At 40.1% G+C, this 23,878-nt stretch overlaps 1 long non-coding RNA gene across 2 annotated transcripts in view; it reads left to right on the forward strand.

Annotated features, from left to right (window-relative positions):
* LOC102166340 overlaps window positions 1-21,207 on the forward strand; it is a 36,771-nt gene extending 15,564 nt beyond the window's left edge. Inside the window, exons 2-3 of one of the 2 annotated variants that reach the window (XR_002344616.1) lie at window positions 15,266-15,362; window positions 18,991-21,207. This is a non-coding gene — a long non-coding RNA (UPF0547 protein C16orf87). The remainder of the gene's footprint in view (window positions 1-15,265; window positions 15,363-18,990) is intronic. The other variant, XR_002344617.1, reaches the window with a different exon arrangement.

The following is a 23,878-nucleotide window of genomic DNA, read 5'->3' on the forward strand; positions in this document are numbered from 1 at the left end:
CGAGGCCAGGGATCGAACCTGCAACCTCATGGTTCCTATTGGATTTGTTTGCACTGTGCCAAGACAGGAACTCCCCCCGCCTTTTTTTTTTAAGGCGATTTTAGTACATTGTTTGGGAGCAGTCTTGTGGAATAACCAAATCTGTATTGTGTTTTATACAAATACGGTTTATGGATAGTGGTAGAAATGCAATCAGAGAAAGAGTAAACAAGAGTTAATGTTGTTCTAGTACCACCAGTATATAGTATAAAAAGGGTTTGGTGAGGTTTTCCAAAGTAAGGGATTATTTCTCTTCTTAGTTTAAAATTAAATTTATTATGTTTTGGCATAATTGACTTGACTAATTGTACTTTGGAAGAAATAATTTCAATGTCTAAAATGTTTTCATTTGTTCTGGTTAATTAAGTAAAAGTTAGGTTTACATTGTATACATAATATTCACTTTCTTCAGGCCACAAACTATTATAAATTGATCCGTTTCACTTGGCATAAAATAATCTTTCAGGAAAAAAAGCCTGTTTTTATTTATTTTTTATTTTTTTTGTTTTTTCTAGGGCCGCACCTGCGGCATATGGAGGTTCCCAGGCTAGGGGTCTAATTGGAGCTGTAGCCACCGGCCTACACCAGAGCCACAGCAACATGGGATTCAAGCTGTGTCTGTGACCTACACCACAGCTCACGGCAACACCAGATCCTTAACCCACTGAGCGAGGCCAGGGATTGAACCCACAACCTCATGGTTCCTACTCAGATTTGTTAACCACTGAGCCACAACAGGAACTCCCAGACCAGCCTGTTTTTAATATGCTTAAAGATTGAAAAGAAAATATAAGAACAACCAGAAGTTAAGAAGAGCTCAGTGTCATTTGGAAAGAGCTAATTAATTATGTTACTTGTATTCTTTTGGATATAACAAATATTACATAAATTGAAAAACGTTATTTCAATTTTTATTTATTTATTTGGCTGTACCTGCAACATGTGGAAGTTCTTGAGCCAGGGACTGAACCTGTGCCACAGCAGCAACCTGAGCCACAGCAGTAGTACCGCTGGATCCTTTCTCCACTGCACCACCAGGGAACTCCTTGTTTCAATTTTTAAGGTAAATACTTAAGGGAATATTCATGAGGATTTCATCAAACTTTTGTTGATTCCTAATTGTGCTATTTTCTTTCAGTAAAATTAATTGAAGAAAGTAATATTAAGTTAAGGTTCTAATTTTTTTTTGTCTTTTTTTGTCTTTTCAGGGCCATACCTATAGCATATGAAGGTTCCCAGCCTAGGGTCCAATTGGAGCTGTGGCTGCTGGCCTTCATCACAACCACAGCAACATGGGGTCAGAGCTGTGCCTGTGACCTATACCATGGTTCATGGCAATGCCGGATCCTTAACCCACTGAGAGAAGCCAGGGATTGAACCCACATCCCTCGTGGATACTAGTCGGGTTCGTTAACTGCTGAGCCATGACAGGAACTCCTAAGGTTCTAATTTTTTATAGGTTAAGTTTTATAAAAACTTGATTAAGAAACAATTCTTTAAGATATAAAAAAAAAGGGAAACCAGAAAGCTATGTTTTGTTCCTTGCTTTTTTTTTTTTTTTGACTACACAACAAATTAGAATATTAGCATGTTGCACATCAGGAGTTCTCTGGTGGCCTGACAGTTAAGGACATTGTCACTGCTGTGGCTTGGGTCTCTGGCCTGGGAACTTCCACATGCCACAGGTGCAGTCAAAAAATAAAAAGAATATTGCATATTAGAATACTGCAATGATTCTACAATACCTGAAGTATGTCATATTAAATTTTTATATGTATTTTATATGTAATACAAAAAATCTTTAAAGTTTGAAGGAATTTTCCCACTGGAATATATTATCCTTTTTTTAAAGAAACTAGAAACATAGAAATACTATAAACAGGAAAGAGGTAGAATATTTCAATTTCTTTATAAAATTCTCTGTGCAGGCCTGTACTAAAAATGTAGTTCCGAATCCTCTAAATCAGTAGTTAGTCCTGAGCTAGGTCTGATTGTGTCTCCCCGGAGACATTCAGCAAAGTCTGGAGAGATTTTTGGTTGTCACAATTGGATGGGCAGTGATACTGACATTTACTGGGAAGAGGCCAGGGATGCTGGTAAACATCCTACTATGCAAAGCAAAGTTACTGGTCCCAAACAAAATGGTGCCAAAGTTGAGAAGTCTTGTTTACCATCAGTGCTTTTCACTTCCAGGGTGTTTCACATCTGTTATTTATATAACTCAGAGTTTACTGAGTCCTTATGGGTGGATAGTATTCAAAATTGTTAGCCTTCTAGCATTTAAAAATTTTAAATAAAATCTGCATAACATAAAATTTGCTATTTTAACCACTTTATTTTATTTTATTTTTGTCTTTTTCCCTTTTTTCTAGGGCTGCTTCCCACGGCATATGGGGGTTCCCAGGCTAGGGGTCTAACTGGAGCCGTAGCTGCTGGCCTACACCACAGCCACAGCAACACCAGATCCAAGCCACATCTGCGACCTGCACCACAGCTCATGGCAATGCTGGATCCTTAACCCACTGAGAAAGGCCAGGGATCGAACCTGCAACCTCCTGGTTCCTAGTCAGATTTGTTAACCACTGTGCCACTACGGGAACTCCTCCTATTTTAACCATTTTAAAGTGTACAGGTCAATGGCATTAATTACGTGCATTCATGGTGTCGTGCAAGCCTCACTACCAGTCTCCAGAACTTTATTATTCTCAAGCTGAAACTCTGTACCCCTTAAACAATAACTCCCCATTCCCCACTCCCCCCAAACACCTGGTAGCTTCTGTTCTACCTTCTCTCTATGAATTTGTCCATTCTAGTTACCTGGTATAAGTGAAATCATACAGTATTTGTTCTTTCTGGTTTTTTTTTTGTTTTTTTTTTTTTATCTTTTTAGGGCTGCGCCTATGGCATGTGGAAGCCCAGGCTAGGGGTCAAATCAGAGCTGCAGCTGCCAGCCTACACCACAGCCGCAGCCACACAGATCCGAGGCTCATCTGTGACCTACACCACAGCTCACGGCACTGCCGGATCCTTAACCCACTGATAGAGGCCAGAGATCACATCCTTGTCCTCATGGATACTAGTGGGGTTCATTACCACTGAGCCACAGTGGGAACTCCATTTCTAGTATTTTTTTGTGTATTTGTTGTTTTAGTTACTACGTTAGAGTGTTTTGCTGTGTGTTTGTATGTTGGAGAATGTTTTATTTGACAGAGCAGTCATATTATGTTTACTGACTGTGATTTTCAGTAATTTCTCTCTGTAATAAAGGATTGGAATGAGTTATTGATAATGTGGTTATTTTATAGCTCCTTTAAATCTAGTAAACAAAATAAGACAAGGACTTTTTCCTTATAGTTTGTTTACAGTTTTATTTGGAAAAATGTAAAAACAGTCTACATTCGAGGACTCAGTTGATGTGGTATTCCCACAAATGATGTTATCAGTAAATGATATTTTGAGGTTTTTTTGTTTTTTTTTAATCCTGGAAATCCAACAGTTGGAGCAATTCATTGGCAATCTTCAACACAGAGTACAAATTGTATTATAATTAACTCTTGGATTAATAGTATTCAGCTTGTCCAACCAATTGACAATTGTTTCTACAGCAAGCTCTATTTTTATAAGTGGATTTGGTGGAGGCACTAGTTGCTTGTTGATTTGTCTTAGAGATGATAATTAGCTCAGTTCCCAGGAATGTTACACTAAACATTTTCATTAACTAGTAGAAATCAACCTATTAATTGAATGTGATTATTTGTGCATTTTTCTCATTTGACCAAAACAGTCTTTGCTTGTTCTGATTTATGATTTTCTTGGTGATATGTTTGATTTTAAATAAATGAATTAATACCTTTGAACTTGTTTTGAACAAAGATGTAAACTGACAAAATGACAAACATACCTGTCTGTAGTGTATTTTTCTTTTTAAAAAAATTCACATCTTTGTTGGAGTTCCCATCGTGGCTCAGTGGTTAACGAATTCGACCAGGAACTTGAGGTTTCAGGTTCGATCCCTGCCCTTGCTCAGTGGGTTAAGGACCCGGCATTGCCGTGTGTGTGCTGTGGTGTAGGTCACAGATGTGGCTTGGATCCCATGTTGCTGTAGGGTAGGAGCAGTTCAAGAAAAGGCAAAAAGACAAAAAAAAAAAAAAAAAAAAGAAAATTCACTTCTTTGTGATTTGAAGGAATCTCACAATATATTTAACAAAATATGGACTTGGTAATATCTGGAGTCCAGTTGTGTTTTAGAAGTCAGTTATCAAATATTTTCCTCTTAAATACAAGCTAGAAGTCTGCTTTTTCAGTTTTTTTTACTGAAAAGAATTCTACCAGAATTTTAGTTATCTTGGTTAGTGTTAATTAGTTTTATATGAAAGGTTTATGTTTTAGAATTTGAGAGATCTTGAAAATACAAGAATGTAAAGCACTACAGCTAAGCTTCATGCTAGAAAAACAGTAGGAGAGTAGACTTTTTTTACATATGGAATTACAGTTTTCTGTCTGAACTTATTCTTGCTGTACTATTTTGTTGAAAATCATTTCTGGTTTTTGGTGAATACTTCCTTGATTCAAGGATCATCATTAGTGAAATTGTTTTGGGGCAGTATCTCTTCAGAAGTCCCCCACCCCCAACACCCCAAGGGGATTTAAGTGCTAAAATGTGATGAAACATCTGAATAAGATCACAGCAAATTGTATCATATCAGTATCCTGGTCTTGATATTAAACTCTAGTTTTGCAGAATCTTACTATTGGGGGAGACTAGACAAAGTGTATAAAAGCTCTTGCTGTGGTATTTCTTTTAACTAATTGTGAATCTATAATTTCCTTAAATAAAAAGTAAAGCAAAAACAATGTGATAAAAAACTAGATCTCTTCTCCTCCCTTAAAAACCCTAAAAAACAGATGAAACATTTGAGACCATGGTTTTCAAGACACTTGAAGCAAAGAAGGATAATAACGCTGAGAATTGAGAAACAGATTAGGTGAGCCCTGTGATTGCCCTAGCTGACTGCCTGGAGAATTCTGGGCTGTGGCACAGGGACAGGAAACTCAGCAGTAACAAGGCCGGTGCTCTGAATTGAGGGAGACGGAACTTGGTCAGAGAGACCAAGGAAACAAAAAGTTGAAATAGGTCCAGAATTTCCTATTAGGTTTTGTGCAATGAAAAGATAAAAGGGTCCTGATTGCCCTTTGTGCCTCTGCAACGCAGGTTCTAAGTTGACTTTTACATCTGCCAAAGTATACCAATTGGCACCCTTCACGGCCTTAATTAATACTGGGACAAGATTACAAGCATACCTAGAATCCCACTAAGTTTAAAAACTTTTAGGAGAGTTACCACATGGAGAGAAGAAATACATGTGACTCACTTTAACCATCAGAACTATTGCTTTGCCTAAATTCCGTACAGTCATGTCTATTGCCCTAAAATATCCCATAGTGGGTGTGGGTGCTCTGACCTGTTAAGTAATAACATTGTAGGTAAGTCTATGGCGCTAACAATTAGCTTGACCAAATGGGACCTCTCAGACTCCTCCCCCACTCCCATTAAAATCATTAGTGTGGGGAGTTCCTGTTGTGCACAGCAAAAATGAATCCAACTAATATCCTATCCCTGAGGACACAGGCTTGATCCCTGGCCTTGCTCAGTGAGTTAAGGATCCGGCATTGCTGTGAGCTGTGGAGTAGGTCACAGATATGGCTTGGATCCTGTGTTGTTGTGACTGTGGCATAGGCCAGCAGCTGTGACTCTGATTTGGCCCCTAGCCTGGAGAACTTCCATGTGCTGCAAGTGCGGCCCTAAAAAAAAAGAAAAAAAAATAGGTAATGTGGGAGTTCCCGTCGTGGCGCAGTGGTTAACGAATCCGACTAGGAACCATGAGGTTGCGGATTCGGTCCCTGCCCTTGCTCAGTGGGTTAAGGATCCGGCGTTGCCGTGAGCTGTGGTGTAGGTTGCAGACGCAGCTCGGATCCTGTGTCGCTGTGGCTCTGGCGTAGGCCGGTGGCTACAGCTCCGATTCAACCCCTAGCCTGGGAGCCTCCATATGCCGCGGGAGCGGCCCAAGAAATAGCAACAACAACAACAACAAAAGACAAAAAAAAAAAAAAAAAAAGAAAAAAAGACAAAAGAAATATGAAGAGAGAAAAAAAAAAAAGGTAATGTGGTTCAATATAAATTAAAACAGAGCCCTGATAAATTGAAACCCATTATACAGGACTTACTTAGAGCAAGGGTGATTATTTTCACTGCTGCATTTAATAGCCCAATTTTACCTGCAACCTACACCACAGCTGTGGCAATGCCAGATCCTTAACCTTCTATGTTGGACCAGGGAGCAAACCTGTGCCTCAGCATCGACCAGAGCTGCTGCAGAGACAATGCTTAACCTATTGTGCCACAGCGGAAACTCCCAGTATTACCTGACTTTTAAACTTGTAAAGAATCAATGGTGCCTCACAGTGAATTACCACAACCTTAATGCCGTGGTCCTGTTAGGCCTCTGTAGTCAATATTATTGAAATTACTCTTTCCAATCACTATCTCATAAATGCTTTGCATAAATTTGACTAACATGTTCTTGTCAGTGTCTATTTCAAGAATCTCTCATCCATAGTTTGCCTTCACCTTCAAAAGAACGTACCTTTACCTGGCTGCCTATGGGTACCTCAATAGCCCTGCCTTCACACACTCTTTATAAGGAAGATCCTAAGTATCTAGCTTTCTCCAGAAGCACAGGTATGACATTACAGTGATGTCAGTCTTCTCCAAAGGGATTGATTTGACACACTCATTCAGCTATACAAATACAAAGGATTTCACTAAAAGGGCACAGGCCATTGTCCCACACATAAGACCATAGTACAAGGCCCTGCCATCTTGGTTAATTTCTTTCTTTTCTTTTCTTTTCTTTTCTTTCTTTCTTTCTTTCTTTCTTTCTTTCTTTCTTTCTTTCTTTCTTTCTTTCTTTCTTTCTTTCGTTCTTTCCTTCCTTCCTTCCTTCCTTCCTTCCTTCCTTCCTTCCTTCCTTTCTTCTTTTCTTTCTTTTTTGCTTTTTAGGGCCACTCCTGTGACATACGGAGGTTCCCAGGCTAGGGGTCGAATCAGAGCTACAGCTGCCAGCCTGCGCCACAGCCACAGCAACACAGGATCCAAGCCAAGTCTGCAACCTACACCATAGCTCACGGCAACGCCGGATGCTTAACCTACTGAGTGAGGCCAGGGAGTGAACCTGCAACCTCATTGTTCTTAGTCATATTTGCTTCTGCTGCGCCACAGCAGGAACTCCCATCTTGGTTAATTTCTTGAAAAATTATTCGGTTAGCTAGGAGAGCCCTATCCCTGATACTATCAAGAAATAGCTATTGACCCTCTCAGCAGTGTTTAAACAAGCCTACTATCTTTTGGGCTCTTTGGGGTTTTCAAGACAAAATATTCTTCATTTACATGTTTTACTTATGCCCATTTATGCTGTTACTTACAGATACCTTGAATGGAGACCCTATAACAAAATGCTCTAGAATTTGTCCAAATGGCAAAAAAAACAAAAAACAAAAAATAGGCACTCACTTTAGTGCTCCAAAAACCTCTTCACTGTAGAGGCTTTAGCAGCCTCCTCCTATGCTTCCTGAAGCCTCTAGACCACCCATTATGGCCATACATTGTCTGTAAGCTTTTGATGCAAGAAACTTGCCTTTTTTTTTTTTTTGGTCTTTTTTTTTTTGTCTTTTTGCCATTTCTTGGGCCGCTCCCATGGCATATGGAGGTTCCCAGGCTAGGGGTCGAATCGGAGCTGTAGCTGCCAGCCGACGCCAGAGCCACAGCAACGCTGGATCTGAGCCGCGTCTGCGACCTACACCACAGCTCACGGCAATGCCGGATCGTTAGCCCACTGAGCAAGGGCAGGGATCGAACCCGCAACCTCATGGTTCCTAGTTGGATTTATTAACCACTGTGCCATGATGGGAACTCTGAAACTTGCCCTTCTTGACCCCATGCTATATACTATTAGCAGTCATTGCTGGCTACATATTGATTTTCCTGGAAATTAGAGGCTCTTATAGGGCCTGAGCCTGTGATCCTTCCTCCTCAGCTGCCTATTGTACCTTGGGTCATGGAAGCAATACCCTGTAAACTCAGTACAGTCATCAAGGCTTCCTTGCCAAAACCTTTTGTTTTTGTAGGTGCTTCTTTTGAGTACCTACCTGCAGTATGTAGCCAAACCTGAACTCTCTGGCATATCCCATCTGCAGGAGGGTTTGGTCTCCCTTGTCCTTAGACCTTTGCCTGATGCCGTAGTGCTGGAAGATATCACCCCTCTACTGGACCCCTTAGATACTTGGGGAGCCCCTTGGGATCAACTGAGGGAACACGAAAGGGACTTTGTAAAGTTTGGGATGGTATCACAGTTGATGGAGCCCATGGGAAGGCTGTTGTTGTTTATCCCTTAAGCAGGGTGTTCCTGATCAAGGACAGGATCCCAGGGGTCAGCATTACAGGCCAAACTTCACGCAGTTATCTTAGCACTAGGTCCTCTGGCCAGCAGTCCCTTCCTTCTGCATATTTTTAACTGACTCTTGGGCCATTGCCAGTGGTCTGGCTCTCTGGTCCTGCCAGTGGCTGCAGCAGCTCCTTACCCAAGGTTGCACCTTTGGGTTAAAAGAATTCTTGGAATCTCTTGCCTCATAAGACACCCGGAATATTAACCAAACATTTCTCTGCATGTACCAAAGCCACAACACAAGGCCTCACCAAGATATCCCATGTCCCTTTTGGTGTTCCAGACATTATCTGTGGTGACCAAAGCACTCATTTTACTTCTCAGAGTGCACAATGCTGAGCTGCTGAACAAGGCATTCAGTGGAGTTCTCACCTTTATTAGTCTCAAGCTACCAACCTCACATAGTGCCAAGATAGCTTGCTTAAACAAGTTCACCTTCAATTAAGTGAAATGTCATCAGTTAAACATCAGGAGTGATTTGTAATAAAATGCCTATCTCTGCCTTTTGATCTTTGATTGTTAACAGCTTTGAAGACCCAGCACTTCTTTCCCTTTCTGTCCCATATCTGGGGAAGTTGATAAGAAAGCTCAGGTGGTCTCTCCTTTAGTGAGAAGGTTCAAACCATGTCAGCCACAGCTGCTTACATGCAGAAACCCTCACCCTAGTCCCTTCCCATAAACGCAATAAAAACAAGGCCAGTCTCCTTTCCCTGCTCTCTCAAGCCATTTTTGGACCTCCTTGGGAGTCTTCCCTCCTATCCTCCAAAAACCTCATTATGAAAGCCTTTATATACCCTCCATGTGCATGGCTGGTATCATCAGGGTCAAAATCTGAACCAAATTTTGGAGAGGTCTTTTCATCTCTGTGGGTGAGCACAGTAGCAGAGAAAGTATACTTGTTCCCCCCACAAATGATGCTGGAACATTTATATGCATATGCAAAACCCCCCCAAAACAAAACTTTTTCCCTAGTTGTCTTTTTTTTTTTTCTTTTATCTTTTTAGGACCGCACCTGTAGCATATGGAGATTCCCAGGCTAGGGGTCTAATTGGAGCTGTAGCCGCTGGCCTATGCCAGAGCCATATAGTAATGCGGGATCTGAACTGCATCTGCAACTGACACCACAGCTCACGGCAATGCTGGATCCTTAACCCACTGAGCAAGGCCAGGGATTGAACCCGCAACCTCATGGTTCTTAGTCGGATTCGTTTCTGCTGCACCACAGTGGGAATCCTCCCACTTGTCTTTATTGTGAGATACATATGACATAAACTTTATCATCTTAACCATTTTTAAATGATTTTAATTTTTTTCTGTTATAGCTGGTTTACAGTGTTCTGTCAATTTTCTACAGTACAATAAAGTGACCCAGTCATACATACATATATACATTCTTTTTTTCACACTATCCTCCATCATGCTCCATCCTAAGTGATTAGATATAGTTCTCAGTACTATAGAGCAGTATCTCATTGCTTTTTCATTCCAAAGGCAATAGGTTGCATCTATTAACTCCGGATTCCCAACCTATCCCACTCTCTCCCCCTCCGCCTTGGCAACCACAAGTCTGTTCTTTTCTGTGGAAAGGTTCGTTTGTGCCATATATTAGATTCCAGATATAAGTGATATCATATGGTATTTGTCTTTCTCTTTCTGACTTCACTTAGTATTGTAGGAGAGACCCTGGCCATGATGACTAAGCAAAGTCCAGCCAACTGCCCCTAACCACCCCGCCCCACACATCTGCTTCTGTAAGCTGGCTTCCGCATCTACTACCTTGCCTGACCTCACTCCGGTCCCAAGCATGGACCTGGAAGAGGTAGCCCATAAAAGCCTTGTGAAACCCTTCTTTGGGGCTCAGACTCCGGAGAGCGATCTCCTCTGAGCCCATCAGTGTAATAAACCTGAGTTCTCCAACTCTCCGAGTGCTTGCTTGGTTTCTTGCTGGGTGAAAGAGGAGACACTGCAGCCACAGAGGTTGTGGAGCTGGTGCACTACAGCCACAGGGCTGTCGCTAGAGCTGATACCCTGCGGTGCAGGGCTGCTGGGCAGCTGCCATACAAGTATGAGAGTCTCTGGCTCCATACATGTTGCTGCAGATGGCATTATTTTGTTCTTTTTTATGTGGTGCTCCATTGTGTATGTATATCACATCTTAATCCATTCATCGGTCAATAGACATTTAGGCTGCTTCTATAGCTTGGCTATTGTGAATAGTGCTGCAGTGGACATATGGGTGCATGTATCTTTTTCAAGGAAAGTTTTGTCTGGATATATTCCCAAGAGTGGGATTGCTGGGTCATATGGTAGTTCTATATTTAGTTCTCTGTGGTACCTCCATACTGTTCTCCATAGTGGTCGTACCAATTTACATTCCCACCAACAAAAGGAGGATTCCCTTTCCTCCATTCTTAACCATTTTCAAGTGTACATTTTGATTTGTTTTAAACTATAACATTTCCAGAAAATACTAAAAAAATCTTCATTAGGCAAATATTTGTTAATTACACACCATAAGCATGACCCATAAAAGAAAAGAAGTGAAAAATTGGACTTCATCAAAATTAAAACTTGGAGTTCCCTTTGTGGCTCAGCGATGAACAAACCCAACTAGCATCCATGAGGATGTGGGTTCAATCCCTGGCCTCTCTCAGTGGGTTAAGGATCTGGTGTTGCCATAAGCTGTGGTGTAGGCTGCAGACATGGCTTGGATCCCTCGTTGCTGTGGCTCTGGCGTAGGTCGGTGGCTACAGCTCCAATTGGACCCCTAGCCTGGGAAGCTGCATATGCCATGGGTGTGGTCCTAAAACAACAAAATAAATAAATAAATAAATAAATAAGTAAATAATAAAACTTATGCCCTTTGAAAGCCACTGATATGCCCTGATTGTATAGTGGTTAGTACTCTGTGTTGTGAAAGCCACTGATAGAGGCCTTGTATCCAGAATATAAAAAGGACACAAAGTTCAATAAAAAGAAAACAGTCCAATTAAAACATGAAAATTTGAACTGACACTTCTCCAAGTAGTCCTATAGATGGCGATAAGCACATGAAAAAAAATGTTCAACATCATTAGTCATTAGGGATATGCATATTATCACATTCAGCTCCTACTACCCTACTTAAATGGCTAGAATTAAGGACTGAACCTACCAAGTGTTGCTGGTGGGAATGTAAAATGGTACAACCACTTTGGAAAATAGTTTAGTGGTTTTCTTAGAAAGTTAAATATTTCCTACTATATGATCCAGCCGTTAAGAAAGTGTATATCTATCCAAAGACCTGTACTTTCTATATTAATAGCAACTTTGTAATGGCTGAAAACTGGATAGTCCATATGTACATGAGCAGTTGTTGATAAATTGTGCCATATCCTTACATGGAATAGTATCTAGCTGTAGAAGGAATGAACTTACTACATCAAAACATGGACAAATCTCAAAATAATTATTCAGAGTGAAAGAAGCTAAATGAAAAGAGGAAAGAGTAGGTCCTTATGATTCCATTTATATAAAACTTTAGAAAATTCAGACTAATCTATGGTGACACAAAGCTGATCAGTAGTTGCCTCGGGATGTTGAGGGGAATGTTAAGACGAAGGAGGGCAGTGTGATGGTTCGGAAATGAGCCTACGGATGGCGGTGCCTTCGCAGGTGCTGAAACCTGGGTCTCTGGCCACCCCCTCGCCAGGGAAGGGCTACGCTGGCATGATAGATGAAGAGTTCACTGTTGCATTGGCTCTACATTAGCAAAATGAGGTCAGAAGTTAAAACAGTGGTGAAATGCTGCAAACAGAAAGCACACAAACTGAGAGCAACAAAAAAAGAAGAAAATGAAAAGGAGTTAGCAGCATGCCAGCTTCATATCTCTCAACCTGGAGCTGAAATCAAATCATTGACTGAATACCTTCAAAATATGGAGCAAAAGAAAAGACAACTGGAGGTGTCTGTCGATTCTCTCACTGAGGAGCTAGTCCAGCTTTGAGCACAAGAGAAAAGTACATGAAACGGAAAAGGAGCACTTAAATAAGGTTCAGACTGCAAATGAAGTTAAGCAAGCTGTTGAACAGTAGATCCAAAACCACAGAGAAACTCATCAGAAACAAATGGGTAGTTTGAGAGGTGAAGTTGAGGCAGAAGAAAAGCTAATTACTGATCTTCAAGACCAAAACTAGAAAATTATGCTAGAACACGAATGTCTGAGAGTAGAACATGAGAAGTTGAAAGCTACAGATCAGGAAAAGAGCAGAAAACTACATGAACTTAACAGTTACACAAGATAGACAAAAACAACCAAGACGAGCTCTGTCGAAGCAGTGCCGAGTAGTTCTGTTGTGAGCCACACAGGACGTCCGAGGAAGACAAGATCTGAAGGGCTCTGAAGAAACAGTGGCAAAGGAACTGCAGACTTTAATGTAGTGAAATGAACTACGATGTTGTAGGAGTAAACATAATTTTATATTATTAGTATTGTATCGGTCGATCTAAATTTATAGCCTATGGAAATTAAGAAAAAATGTAAATGTGGAAGGACAGGATAAATATATGGTGAATTTATAAATATGTAGGTAAATATGGTCCAAAATTCCTGAGGGGTTTTTAACCTGCTGCACTAAATCATACACTATAACTTAGTTCTTGCTTATCTAGAAACAATGATTTGTTTGCAAGTCACTAATAATCCTCAAGTGAATTATTTTTTTGGCAGTAGGTGATAATTTTGTAATTAAGTGCACCTGTTTGGCCACTTCTTCCTCAAATGATTAAGTCAACAGTTTATTTTAGAAGCTATAAAAGTAACAGAGGAAGAGAGTTCAGTATTTGCTTCCTCAGTGGGAGGGGCTAACTGCAACTATGTTATCAGAAATTTGCAGAGCATGGAGATTTAAGGTTATTCAGCAGAGAAAGTTGGAAAGTTCTGTGTTATGATCTGGCTGGCAAAATTAACTTTTTGAAAGAGTTTTATATACAGTTATTTGTATTAAACTTGGAGCCATAGTCAGAAGACTCAGATCGTAATTGGCTTATTTTTTTATTTCCTTAACTATTGTAATTTCTGCTTTTATAATAATTTGGATTTAAAAGATAAATTTACTTATTTTTTTAACAGTCAAAAATGATGGAGTTCCCGTCGTGGCCCAGCCGAAGTGAATCTGACTAGTATCCAGGAGGACACAGGTTCGATCCCTGGCCTCTCTCAGTGGGTTAAGAATCTGGTGTTGCCATGAGTTGTGGTGTAGGTCTCAGACATGGCTCAGATCTGGTGTTGCTGTGGCTGTGGCGTAGGCTGGCAGCTACAGCTCTGATTCGACCCCTCGCCTGGGAACCTCCATATGCCGCTGGTGTGGCCCTAAAAAGACAAAAACAAAAAAAAACCTCCCAAAAAAACCACTCCAAAAATTGGGATGAAACCTTGTTGTGCAGGAAGATTGAAGTAGTGCAGTTAACAGCAACAGCAAAGTACTGCTGCCTATTTGTAACAATAGTTTTCTAAATGGATAAATATTTGGCTGTATTCACATAGATGTTTATATTTCATTTTCAAATGAAAGCTTGCTTTTTTTTTGCTTTTTATGGCCACGCCTGTGGCATATGGAGTTTCCTAGGCTGGGGCTATAGCTGCTGGCCTACGCCACAGCCACAACAACACCAGATCAGAGCTGCATCTGAGACCTATATGCTGGATCCTTAACCCACTGAGTGGGGCCAGGGATCAAACCCACACCCTCATGTTCCTAGTCAGATTCATTTCCATTATGCCACAACGGGAACTCCTTTGGCAACATTAGACTAGAAGAAAGGGATTGGAGAGTATGTTATCACATTAATCCCAGAATGAGAAGCTGTTGGCCTGTTCTGCAATGCTGACTATTCTGCTATTAACATTTTAGGAAACAGGGTTTGTATGTCACATTCTTCCCCTGGATACTCACATAATTAAATATTTACTATGTGCATGGAACTGTAAAGGTCTAGAAAATGATAAGGACACAATTCTTTTTTTTAATATAATGAATTTTTTTTCATTATAGCTGATTTACAGTGTTCTGTCACTTTTCTGCTATATAGCATGGTGACCTAGTTACACACACACACATAGATACTTTTTTTCTCATATTATCATACTCCATCATAAGTGACTAGATATAGTTCCCAGTGCTACACAGCAGGATCTTCTTGCTCATCCATTCCAAAGGCAATGGTTTGCATCTGTTAACCCCAAGTGCCCAATCCATCCCACTCCCTCCTCATCCCCTTTGGCAACCACGAGTCTGTTCTCCAAGAGGACATGATTCTCATCACAAATAATTTTTATGAGGAGGAGTTCCCACCATGGCACAGCGGAAACGAATCTGACTAGGAACCATGAGGTTGCAGGTTCGATCCCTGGCCTCGCTCAGTGGGTTAACGATCTGGCGTTGCCATGAGCTGTGGTGTAGGTCGCAGACACGACTCAGATCTGGGGTTGCTGTGGCTGTGGCGTACCAGCGGCTACAGCTCTGATTAGACCCCAAGCCTGAAAACCTCCACGTGCTGCAGGTGCAGCCCTAAAAAAAAAAAAAAAGACCAAAAAATTAATTTAAAAAATTTTTATGAGGAGATAGACTTTAAGTATAAATGTGATTTCTACCTTGATTTATTGTTTAGTTGAAGAGACAATGTCAACACTAGAGAAGTTTAATAAATAGTAAAAGAATAATTTTTTCATTTTTTTTCCTCTCTAGGTTCCTGTTGCATGTAAATCTTGTCCCTGTGGTTATGTATTTATTAAGAGGAAACCTCTAAAAATAAAACACTCAGAGAAGTCATCACCTTTTACAGGTAATTTTGAGAGTTTACCACCTTTCCTTCTTTTATGGTTTCTGTTATATAAATTTAAAATTAATTTTGTGAATTAAAAATTTTTTTGGCTGGTGAAGTTATAATAAATTCTGTTGAATATCTTTGGTTTTTATTAGATACAGTAAGTCAGTTTATGATTTATTAACATTTAAATGTTAACTCCTTACAATACTAATACATTTGTAACAAATTTTAATGAGAATTTTAATTTGAAAATGTTAACTGAAAGAAAGAGAACTTTGGTTTTATTAATATAATTTTTTAAAATACCAATTATTTTGTTCAATTAATTTATAGCTTTCTCTTTTGACAAATCTAGATTTATTCAGTAAGTGTATTCTGAGAAGGTAGATTTTTGTTATTTTTTTTCTGTGATAAAATCAGATCTCTAACACTGAGTCCCAAATGGGAGTTATTTTATTTTATTGTCTTTTATTGTCTTTTGTCTTTTGTCTTTTTTAGGGCCACACCCATGGCATATGGAAGTTCCCACGCTAGAGGTCGAATTGGAGCTACAGCTGCCAGCCTACGCCACAGACACAGCAACACCAGATCTGAGCCGCATCTGCGACCTACACCACAGCTCATGGCAAGGCCAGATCCTTAACCCACTGAGCGAGGCCGAGGATCAAACCCACAACCTCGTGGTTCCAAGTCAGATTCGCTTCCACTATGCCAAGATGGGAACTCCAAATTTTTTTTTGTCTTTTTTTTTTTTTTTTTGCCTTTTGTAGGGCTGCTCCTGTGGCATATAGGGGTTCCCAGGCTAGGGGTGTAATCAGAGCTGTAGCCACTGGCCTACCCCACAGCCACAGCAACGCCAGATCCAAGCCAAGTCTGCGACCTACACCAGAGCTCATGGCAACGCCGGATCGTTAACCCACTGAGCAGGGCCAGGGATCGAACCTGCAACCTCATGGTTCCTAGTCAGATTCGTTAACCACTGTGCCACGATGGGAACTCCGGGAACTCCAAATTTTTATTTTATTTTTTTTCCAAATGTGAGTAGATTTATTACAAACATTTATTGAGTGGATAACATGGGCCAGGTATTGTAATCTGCTAGGACACGTTCAGTGCTGTTACAGGGAACCACTGACTGAAATAACCCACCTTAGCCAGGCATGATCATTAACTGCTTGCATGAGTTGTCTTTTTGTTTGTTTGTTTTGTTTTTTTTTTTTGGTCTTTTTGCTATTTCTTGGGCCGCTCCCGCGGCATATGGAGGTTCCCAGGCTAGGGGTCAAAGCAGAGCTGCAGCCACCGGCCTATCAACGCGGGATCCGAGCCGAGTCTGCAACCTACAGGACAGCTCACGGCAACGCCGGATTGTTAACCCACTGAGCGAGGGCAGGGATGGAACCTGCAACCTCATGGTTCCTAGTCGGATTCGTTAACCACTGCGCCACGACGGGAACTCCGCATGAGTTGCCTTAAAACTGGTAGGTCTCAGTAAGGAACAAGGTGCTGCTGCCAAAAACTAACTGGGAGGAGGAGGGAGAGGATGCCAGCCCATAATATGTCCTGCCAACCACCCAGAAACCTTGCTACTGGAATTCATCTTGGCTGCGAGATAGATGCATGTTCTGCCAGGAAGGGCCCTAAGTCAGACAAAGAGCAGGGTGACTGGCCAGAGAAAACTCAAAAACTAACCCCACCTCTATAAAACTTTGAGCCACATGGCAGAGCGGTTCTCCTGGGTTCTTTTACCCTTCTGCTCTCTGCCCCGGTGCCACTTCCCCACTTTTGCTTTGTCAGTGTGTATGCCTCCTCCAACAATTCATTTCCAAGTGTTAGACAAGAGCCCACTTTGTACCCTAGAAGCAGTCCCCCTTCCTGCAACAGCAGTAAAGGAAAATATAGGAATATACATATAGAATATATCGGGAAAATATCAGCTAGTAATAAGTACGAGGTAGAAATTAGAATAGGGTACTGTGCTGGAGGTTGACTGGAAGGCTACTTTTGTTTGAGTGGCCAGGTAATGCATCTCTGAGGAGGTAAGATCTGAATAGCTGAAGGGGCTAAACATGAAAACCAGGGAAGTCTAATTCTAGGCACAGGGAAAAGCAAAGGTAAAAGTTCTGAGACTGGATTTATTCCAGGAGTGCAAACTTGGTACTATTGGGGAGGGGAAGCCACCTTAGTTGTTCTTCTTCTTCTTCTTTTTTTTTTTTTTTTTCCTTTTTCTGCTATACACGTAGCATATGGAAGTTCCCAGGCCAGGGATCAAATCCAAGCTGTGGCAACACCAGTTCCTTAACCCGCTGAGCCGGGCTGGGGATGGAACCAGCAATGCCACAGAGACAAGCTGGATCATTAACCCACGGTGCCACATCGGGACTCCTCCCTTAGTTCTTTTGCCTGGCAATTAAAATGACATACGGCAGACTGACAGGAGAAAATCAAGCTTATTACATGTGCAGTCCACACAGAAAGCAAAGCAAAGTGAGGTATTTGTATATTTGTATATACAAATATTCGAATATTTGTATATTCGAATATTTGTATATTCTCAACAAAGGAGAAGGAGGTGGGCGTCTGAAGCTTCAAGGGAAAGTAAGGTAATTCAGAGGAAGATAAAAAGCGTTAATATTTGGTAAACAAATGTTTGCTGGCCACCCAAAGACACTGGGATGCAGAGAAGACTCTGATCGAATGGGCCTTGCAAGGTTTCTGTCTCCCACACCTAATGCTTTACTATAGTTGTCCATGGGGATAGCTGTTTCTTGGGATAGGTTTCCTACATTAAATTATTTAAGGCAGTAAGGGGGAAGTTCAAAGGTTCTTCCTGAGTCTTTTGGGTCTTGATTGTTTTCAGTTCAAAATAATCCACATGCAGAGTGGCACATCTTGGGGATAGCTTGCCCTGAGTTCCATCAGTACAAGATAAGGAAGTATATTAATATTGTGTCATATTGATAAATATAAGAGGAAAATCTCACAAGGTTATCTCTGTAGATGCTGAGAAGGTCTTTGGCGAAATTTGGTACCCATTCATGATAGAGACCCTCAAGAAAATAGGGACTGAAGAAAATTTTAACTTGATAAAAGTATATCTCCTAGTGTTAAAGTCATTATCTTATTTATACGGGGAAACACTACAGGCATATCCATTGAGATCAGAAACAAGCCAAGTGTCTCCACTGTCTCCACGATTGTTCAGTGTTATATTAGAGGCAAAATAGCCAAGGCAATTATATCACTGAGTAAGAGGTATATGAATGAGTAACAAAGAAATAAAACAATAACTATTTGTAGATCATGGTAAACCTGGACCCCAGAGAGTCGGTAATAAAACTAATCCAGACAGTGAAAGAATTCAGTGAAGGAGCAGGATTTAAAATTAACAAAAGCTAGCTTTCATATACAGGCATACCTCATTTTATTGTGGCTCACTTTATAGAGCTTCACAGATGACTACATTTTTTACAAGTTGAAGGTTTGTGGCCACACTACATCAAGGAAGTCTTTTGGTGTCATTTTTCCAATAGCATTTGCTTATTCCATGTCTCTCTGTTACATCTTGGTAATTTTTGCAAAATTAGAAGTGGAACTTAAAGATGTGACTGAATTGCTGTAATCTCCTGATAAAACTTTTTAACAGATGAGAAGTTTCTTCTAAGGATGCGCAAAGAAAGTGGTTTCTGGAGATGGAATGTGTTCCTTCCTGGTCAAAATGCTATGAAGATTGTTGAAATGACAACAAGTAATTTAGAATATTATATAAACTTAGTTAAGCGGAGGCAGAGTTTGAAAGGATTGAATCCAGTTTTGGAAAGAAGTTCTACTATGAGTAAAATGTTATCAAACAACATTGCATGCTACAGAGAAATTGTTCATAAAGGAAGAGTCAACTGATGTAGCAAACTTCTTTTTTGGCCTATTTTAAAAAATTGCCACAGCCACCCCAACCCTCAGCAACCACCACCCTGTTCAGTCAGCAGCCATCAACATCAACAGGCAAGACCTTCCACCAGCAAACAGAGAATGACTGAAGGCTCAGAGGATGGTTAGCATTTTTTAGCAATAAAGTATTTTTTAATTAAGGTGTATACATTTTTTTATCCATAATACTATTTATTGCACACTTAATAAGCTGCAGTGTAATATAAACATAACTTTGTAAACATGTACTGAGAAACCCAAAAACTCTTGTGATTTGTTTTCTTGCAATATTCATTAATGCTGTGGTCTGGAACCAAACCAATATTTCTGAGGTATGCCTGTATACAAACTGTAAATATAAAATTATTTTACAGAAAAGCTCATCTATAACAGCAAAATGGAAGATTAAACACTTAGGAATAAATTTAATAAGGTACAAAGCCTATACAAGGAAATTTTAAAATACCCTTGAAAGGTACTAAAGTGGATTTAAACAAATGGTAAAACATGAAGTTGTCAGTCTTCTCTAAGCCAATTCATAAAACCAGTGCAACCCTAATAAAAATTCTAACAAGTTATTTTACTGAGTTAGACAAACTGATTTTAAAGTTCACATGGAAAAACAAATGTGCAAAAAATAGCCAGAAAAATTGTCAATTGACTTAAAATAGGGTCCTTAAGGAAATTAAATGGTAAAGAAAGTCTTTTCAACGAATAATGTTAGTATATCCTGTTGGATATCTACATGTGGAAGAATGAAGTTGTGTCTCTATTTCACAATATATACAAAAATAAATTCAAAGAAGATCACAAGCCTAAATATAAGAGCTAATCAAACTGTACAGTTCTTCAAGAAAAACATAGAAGTTTTTGTGACCTTAGGCCTTGAATTCTTAAATATGACCCCAAAAGCGCAAGTGACAAAACAAAAAATAAATTGGACTATCGGAAAATTCAGAACTTTTTTTTTCTTTTTGCTGCAAATGATATCATCAAAAGTGAAAAGACAACTCACGGAATGGGAAAAACTATGTGCAAAACACATTTCCGATGAAGGACTTGTTTCCAGATATAAAGAAGTAAAATAGTAAAAAGAGAAATAACCTGATTTAAAAAATGGGTATATTGGAGTTCCCACTGTGTCGCAAGGGAGATTGGTGGCGTCTTGGGAATGGTGGGATGCAGGTTCCATCCCCAGCCCGGCACAGTGAGTTAGGATCCCTGTTGCCACAGATTTGGGCAGGTCACAACTGCAGTTCGGGTCTGATCCCCAGCCCAGGAACTCCATATGCTGAGGGGCAGCCAAAAAAAAAAAAAAAAAAAAAAAAAAGAAAAAGAAAAGAAAAAAAATAAAAGGTATAGTTGAAGACTATTGTGATGGGGCTTTTTCTGTAAACCTGCATTGTTGGAAACACCTCAGAGTAACAAAGAGCTACATGTTAGGTCTGTGGGAAAGAACTACAAAAAAAAAAAAAAAAGAACTGCTGAGTAAACTATGGAAAACCTAACAGTCAAATCTTTTTTTTAAATCTTAGGTATTGGCATATTCCCAAGGATCTGTACTGTTCTAGGGTGTGATAGATTAGGAGTGAATATGATTTGAACTTAATGCATGTTTAGAAGATGTCTAAAATTCAGAACCAGGCGGATCCATCTCTTCTGACCCTAAAGGTAATCTTATGTAAAGCGAACTGCTTGAGTAAATTGGGTCCCAAAGGTAGGAAAGTTTGAAGTGTGTCCATATTCCGTTTGAGATCAAAGAAGGCTGACTAAAAGAACTGTGGGCTACTTTTGAAGATAACGACTCAAAAGTTGGAATGACTCAAAAACACTGGAGAAAGCAGTGGAAAGAGAATACTTAAAAGTTTATTGACTTGGAGTTCCTGTCGAGGTGCAGCGGAAACGAATCCGACTAGGAACCATGAGGTTGCGGGTTTGATCCCTGGCCTTGCTCAGTGGGTTAAGGATCCAGCGTTGCCGTGAGCTGTGGTGTAGGTGGCAGACATGGCTCAGATCCTGCGTTGCTATGGCTCTGGCGTAGGCTGGTGGCTACAGCTCTGACTCAACCCTTAGCCTGGGAACCTCCATATGCCAAGGGTGTGGCCCTAGAAAAAGCAAAAAAAAAAAAACCACACCAAGTTTACTGACTTAAATCTTGCCTATGTTACACATAATTAAAAAAAAAAACCCTTTCACTTTGAAAAAAATGGGTATAATAAGATCTGAATAGAGTTTGTCTAAAGAAGATATACAAATTGCCAATAAATACATGAAAAGATAGTCTACATTGTTAGTCATTGGAGAAATGCAGATCAAAATCATGGGATACTAGGAGTTCTCCTGTGGCACAGCAGGTTAAGGTTCTGGCTTTGTCACTGCAGCACCTTGGGTTGCTGCTATGGCATGGGTTTGATCACTGGCCTGGGAACTTCTGCATGCTGTGGGCATGGCCAAAAAAATCATGAGATACTATTTCACATACTCTATGATTGCAAAAATAAAAAAGACAAAATAACAAGTGTTGAGGAAAGTGGAAAATTGAAACCTTCATCCATTGCTGATTGGAATGTAAAATGGTGAAGCCACTTTGAAAACAGTCTACCAACTTCCTCAAATGGTTACATAGAGTGATCCAATGATCCAGCAATTCAACTCTTAGGTATATACTCAAAAGAACTGATAAACCTATATCTACACAAAAATCGTACATGAATGGTACTAGCAGCATTATTCATAATAGCTAATAATAGAAATAATCCTGATGGCTCTCAACTGATGATAAACAAATGTGCTATATGATGAAACAGTACTTTACAATAAAAAGGAAGTGATATATGCTACAACAAGAATGACTTTTTTTCCTCTTTTTCTTTTGGCTGAATCCACAGCGTATGGAGGTTCCTAGGCTAGGGGTCCAATCGGAGCTGTAGCCGCCAGCCTACACCACAGCCAGAGCAAAGCAGAATCCAAGCCGCACCTGCAACCTACACCACAGCTCATAGCAACGCTGGATCCTTAACCCACTGAGCAAGGTCAGGGATTGAACCTGAGTTGTCATGGATGCTAGTCGGGTCCTTTAACCACTGAGCCAGGACAGGGACTGCAAGAATGACTTTTTTTTTTTTTTTTTTTTTTTTTTGGTCTTTTTGCTATTTCTTGGGCCGCTCCTGCGGCATATGGAGGTTCCCAGGCTAGGGGTCAAATTGGAGCTGTAGCCACTGGCCTACGCCAGAGCCACAACAAGGCAGGATCCGAGCCGAGTCTGCAACCTACACCACAGCTCACGGCAACGCCGGATCGTTAACCCACTGAGCAAGGGCAGGGACCGAACCCGCAACCTCATGGTTCCTAGTCGGATTCGTTAACCACTGCGCCAGGACGGGAACTCCAAGAATGACTTTTGAAAACATACTATGTGAGAGAAGCCAGTCACGAAAGATCACATACTGTATGATTCCAACTATAGGAAATGTTCGCATAGGCACATTTATAGACGAAAACAGATTAATAGTTTAGGGCTGGGAAAGTGGGCAATGGGTACAGTCTCTTGTGGGAGGTGGTGCAAAAAAAATCTAAATTAGATTTACAACCATGTTAATGTACTAGAAACTACGGAATTGTACACAATTGAACAAATATTATTTTTTGTTCCATTTGTTTTTTTTTTGTCACACCTTCTTAATAATTCCATGTGAGCTGGCCAGTCGTCTTCAGGATTAAATAGTCTTCTTTAAGGTAATTCTTACATCTTACCTAAGCAAAGGGCTTCTGAGGTTAGTGCTAAGTCTACTAGGGTGTATTCTTTATTTTCTTCTTTTAGTTTTATTGAGATGTAATTGGCATCCAGCACTGTATAAATTTAAGTGTTATTTGACCTACGTACATCGTAAAATGATTACCGCAATACATTGAGTGAACATCCATCATCTCATTGAGATACAAAATAAAAATAATTTTTTTCCTTCTGATAAGACTTCTTAGGATTTACTCTCTTTAACCACTTTAATATGTACCCATGGAAGTGTACCATGTTGTATACTATATTCCTAGTACTTATTTATCGTACAACTGGAAATGTGTGCTTTTTGTGGTACTTCGTCCAATTCCCCTCCCCTTACCCTACGTCTCTGGTAACCACAAATCTGAAACTCTTTGTGAGTTTGTTTTTGACGTATAATTGGCCTACAACACTGCAGTAGTTCCCGATATATAACATAGTGAATCAGCATTTCCATGCGTTACAAAATGGTCACCACAATAAGTCGTTAACCACCTGTCATCATACAATAATGTTATATTATTTTTGAATGTATTTTCCACACAGTACATTTAATACCTGTGACTCATTTATTTTGTAACTGGAAGTTTATACGTCTTAATCTCCGTCCCTTATTTCTCTTTTCCCTCCACCCAGTCCTCTCCCCTCTGGCAATCACTTGGTTGTTCTGAGTCCATTTCTGTTTTGTTAATGTTTATTCATTTCTTGTTCAGATTCTACGTATATGTGAAATGATACAGTATTTATCTTTGTCTGGCTTATTTCACTGAACCTAATACTCTCTAGGTCCATTCATGTTGTCACAAATGGCAAAGTTTCATTCTTTTTT

Source organism: Sus scrofa, chromosome 6 (assembly GCF_000003025.6).
Source record: "Sus scrofa isolate TJ Tabasco breed Duroc chromosome 6, Sscrofa11.1, whole genome shotgun sequence".
Classification (NCBI taxonomy): domain Eukaryota; kingdom Metazoa; phylum Chordata; class Mammalia; order Artiodactyla; family Suidae; genus Sus; species Sus scrofa.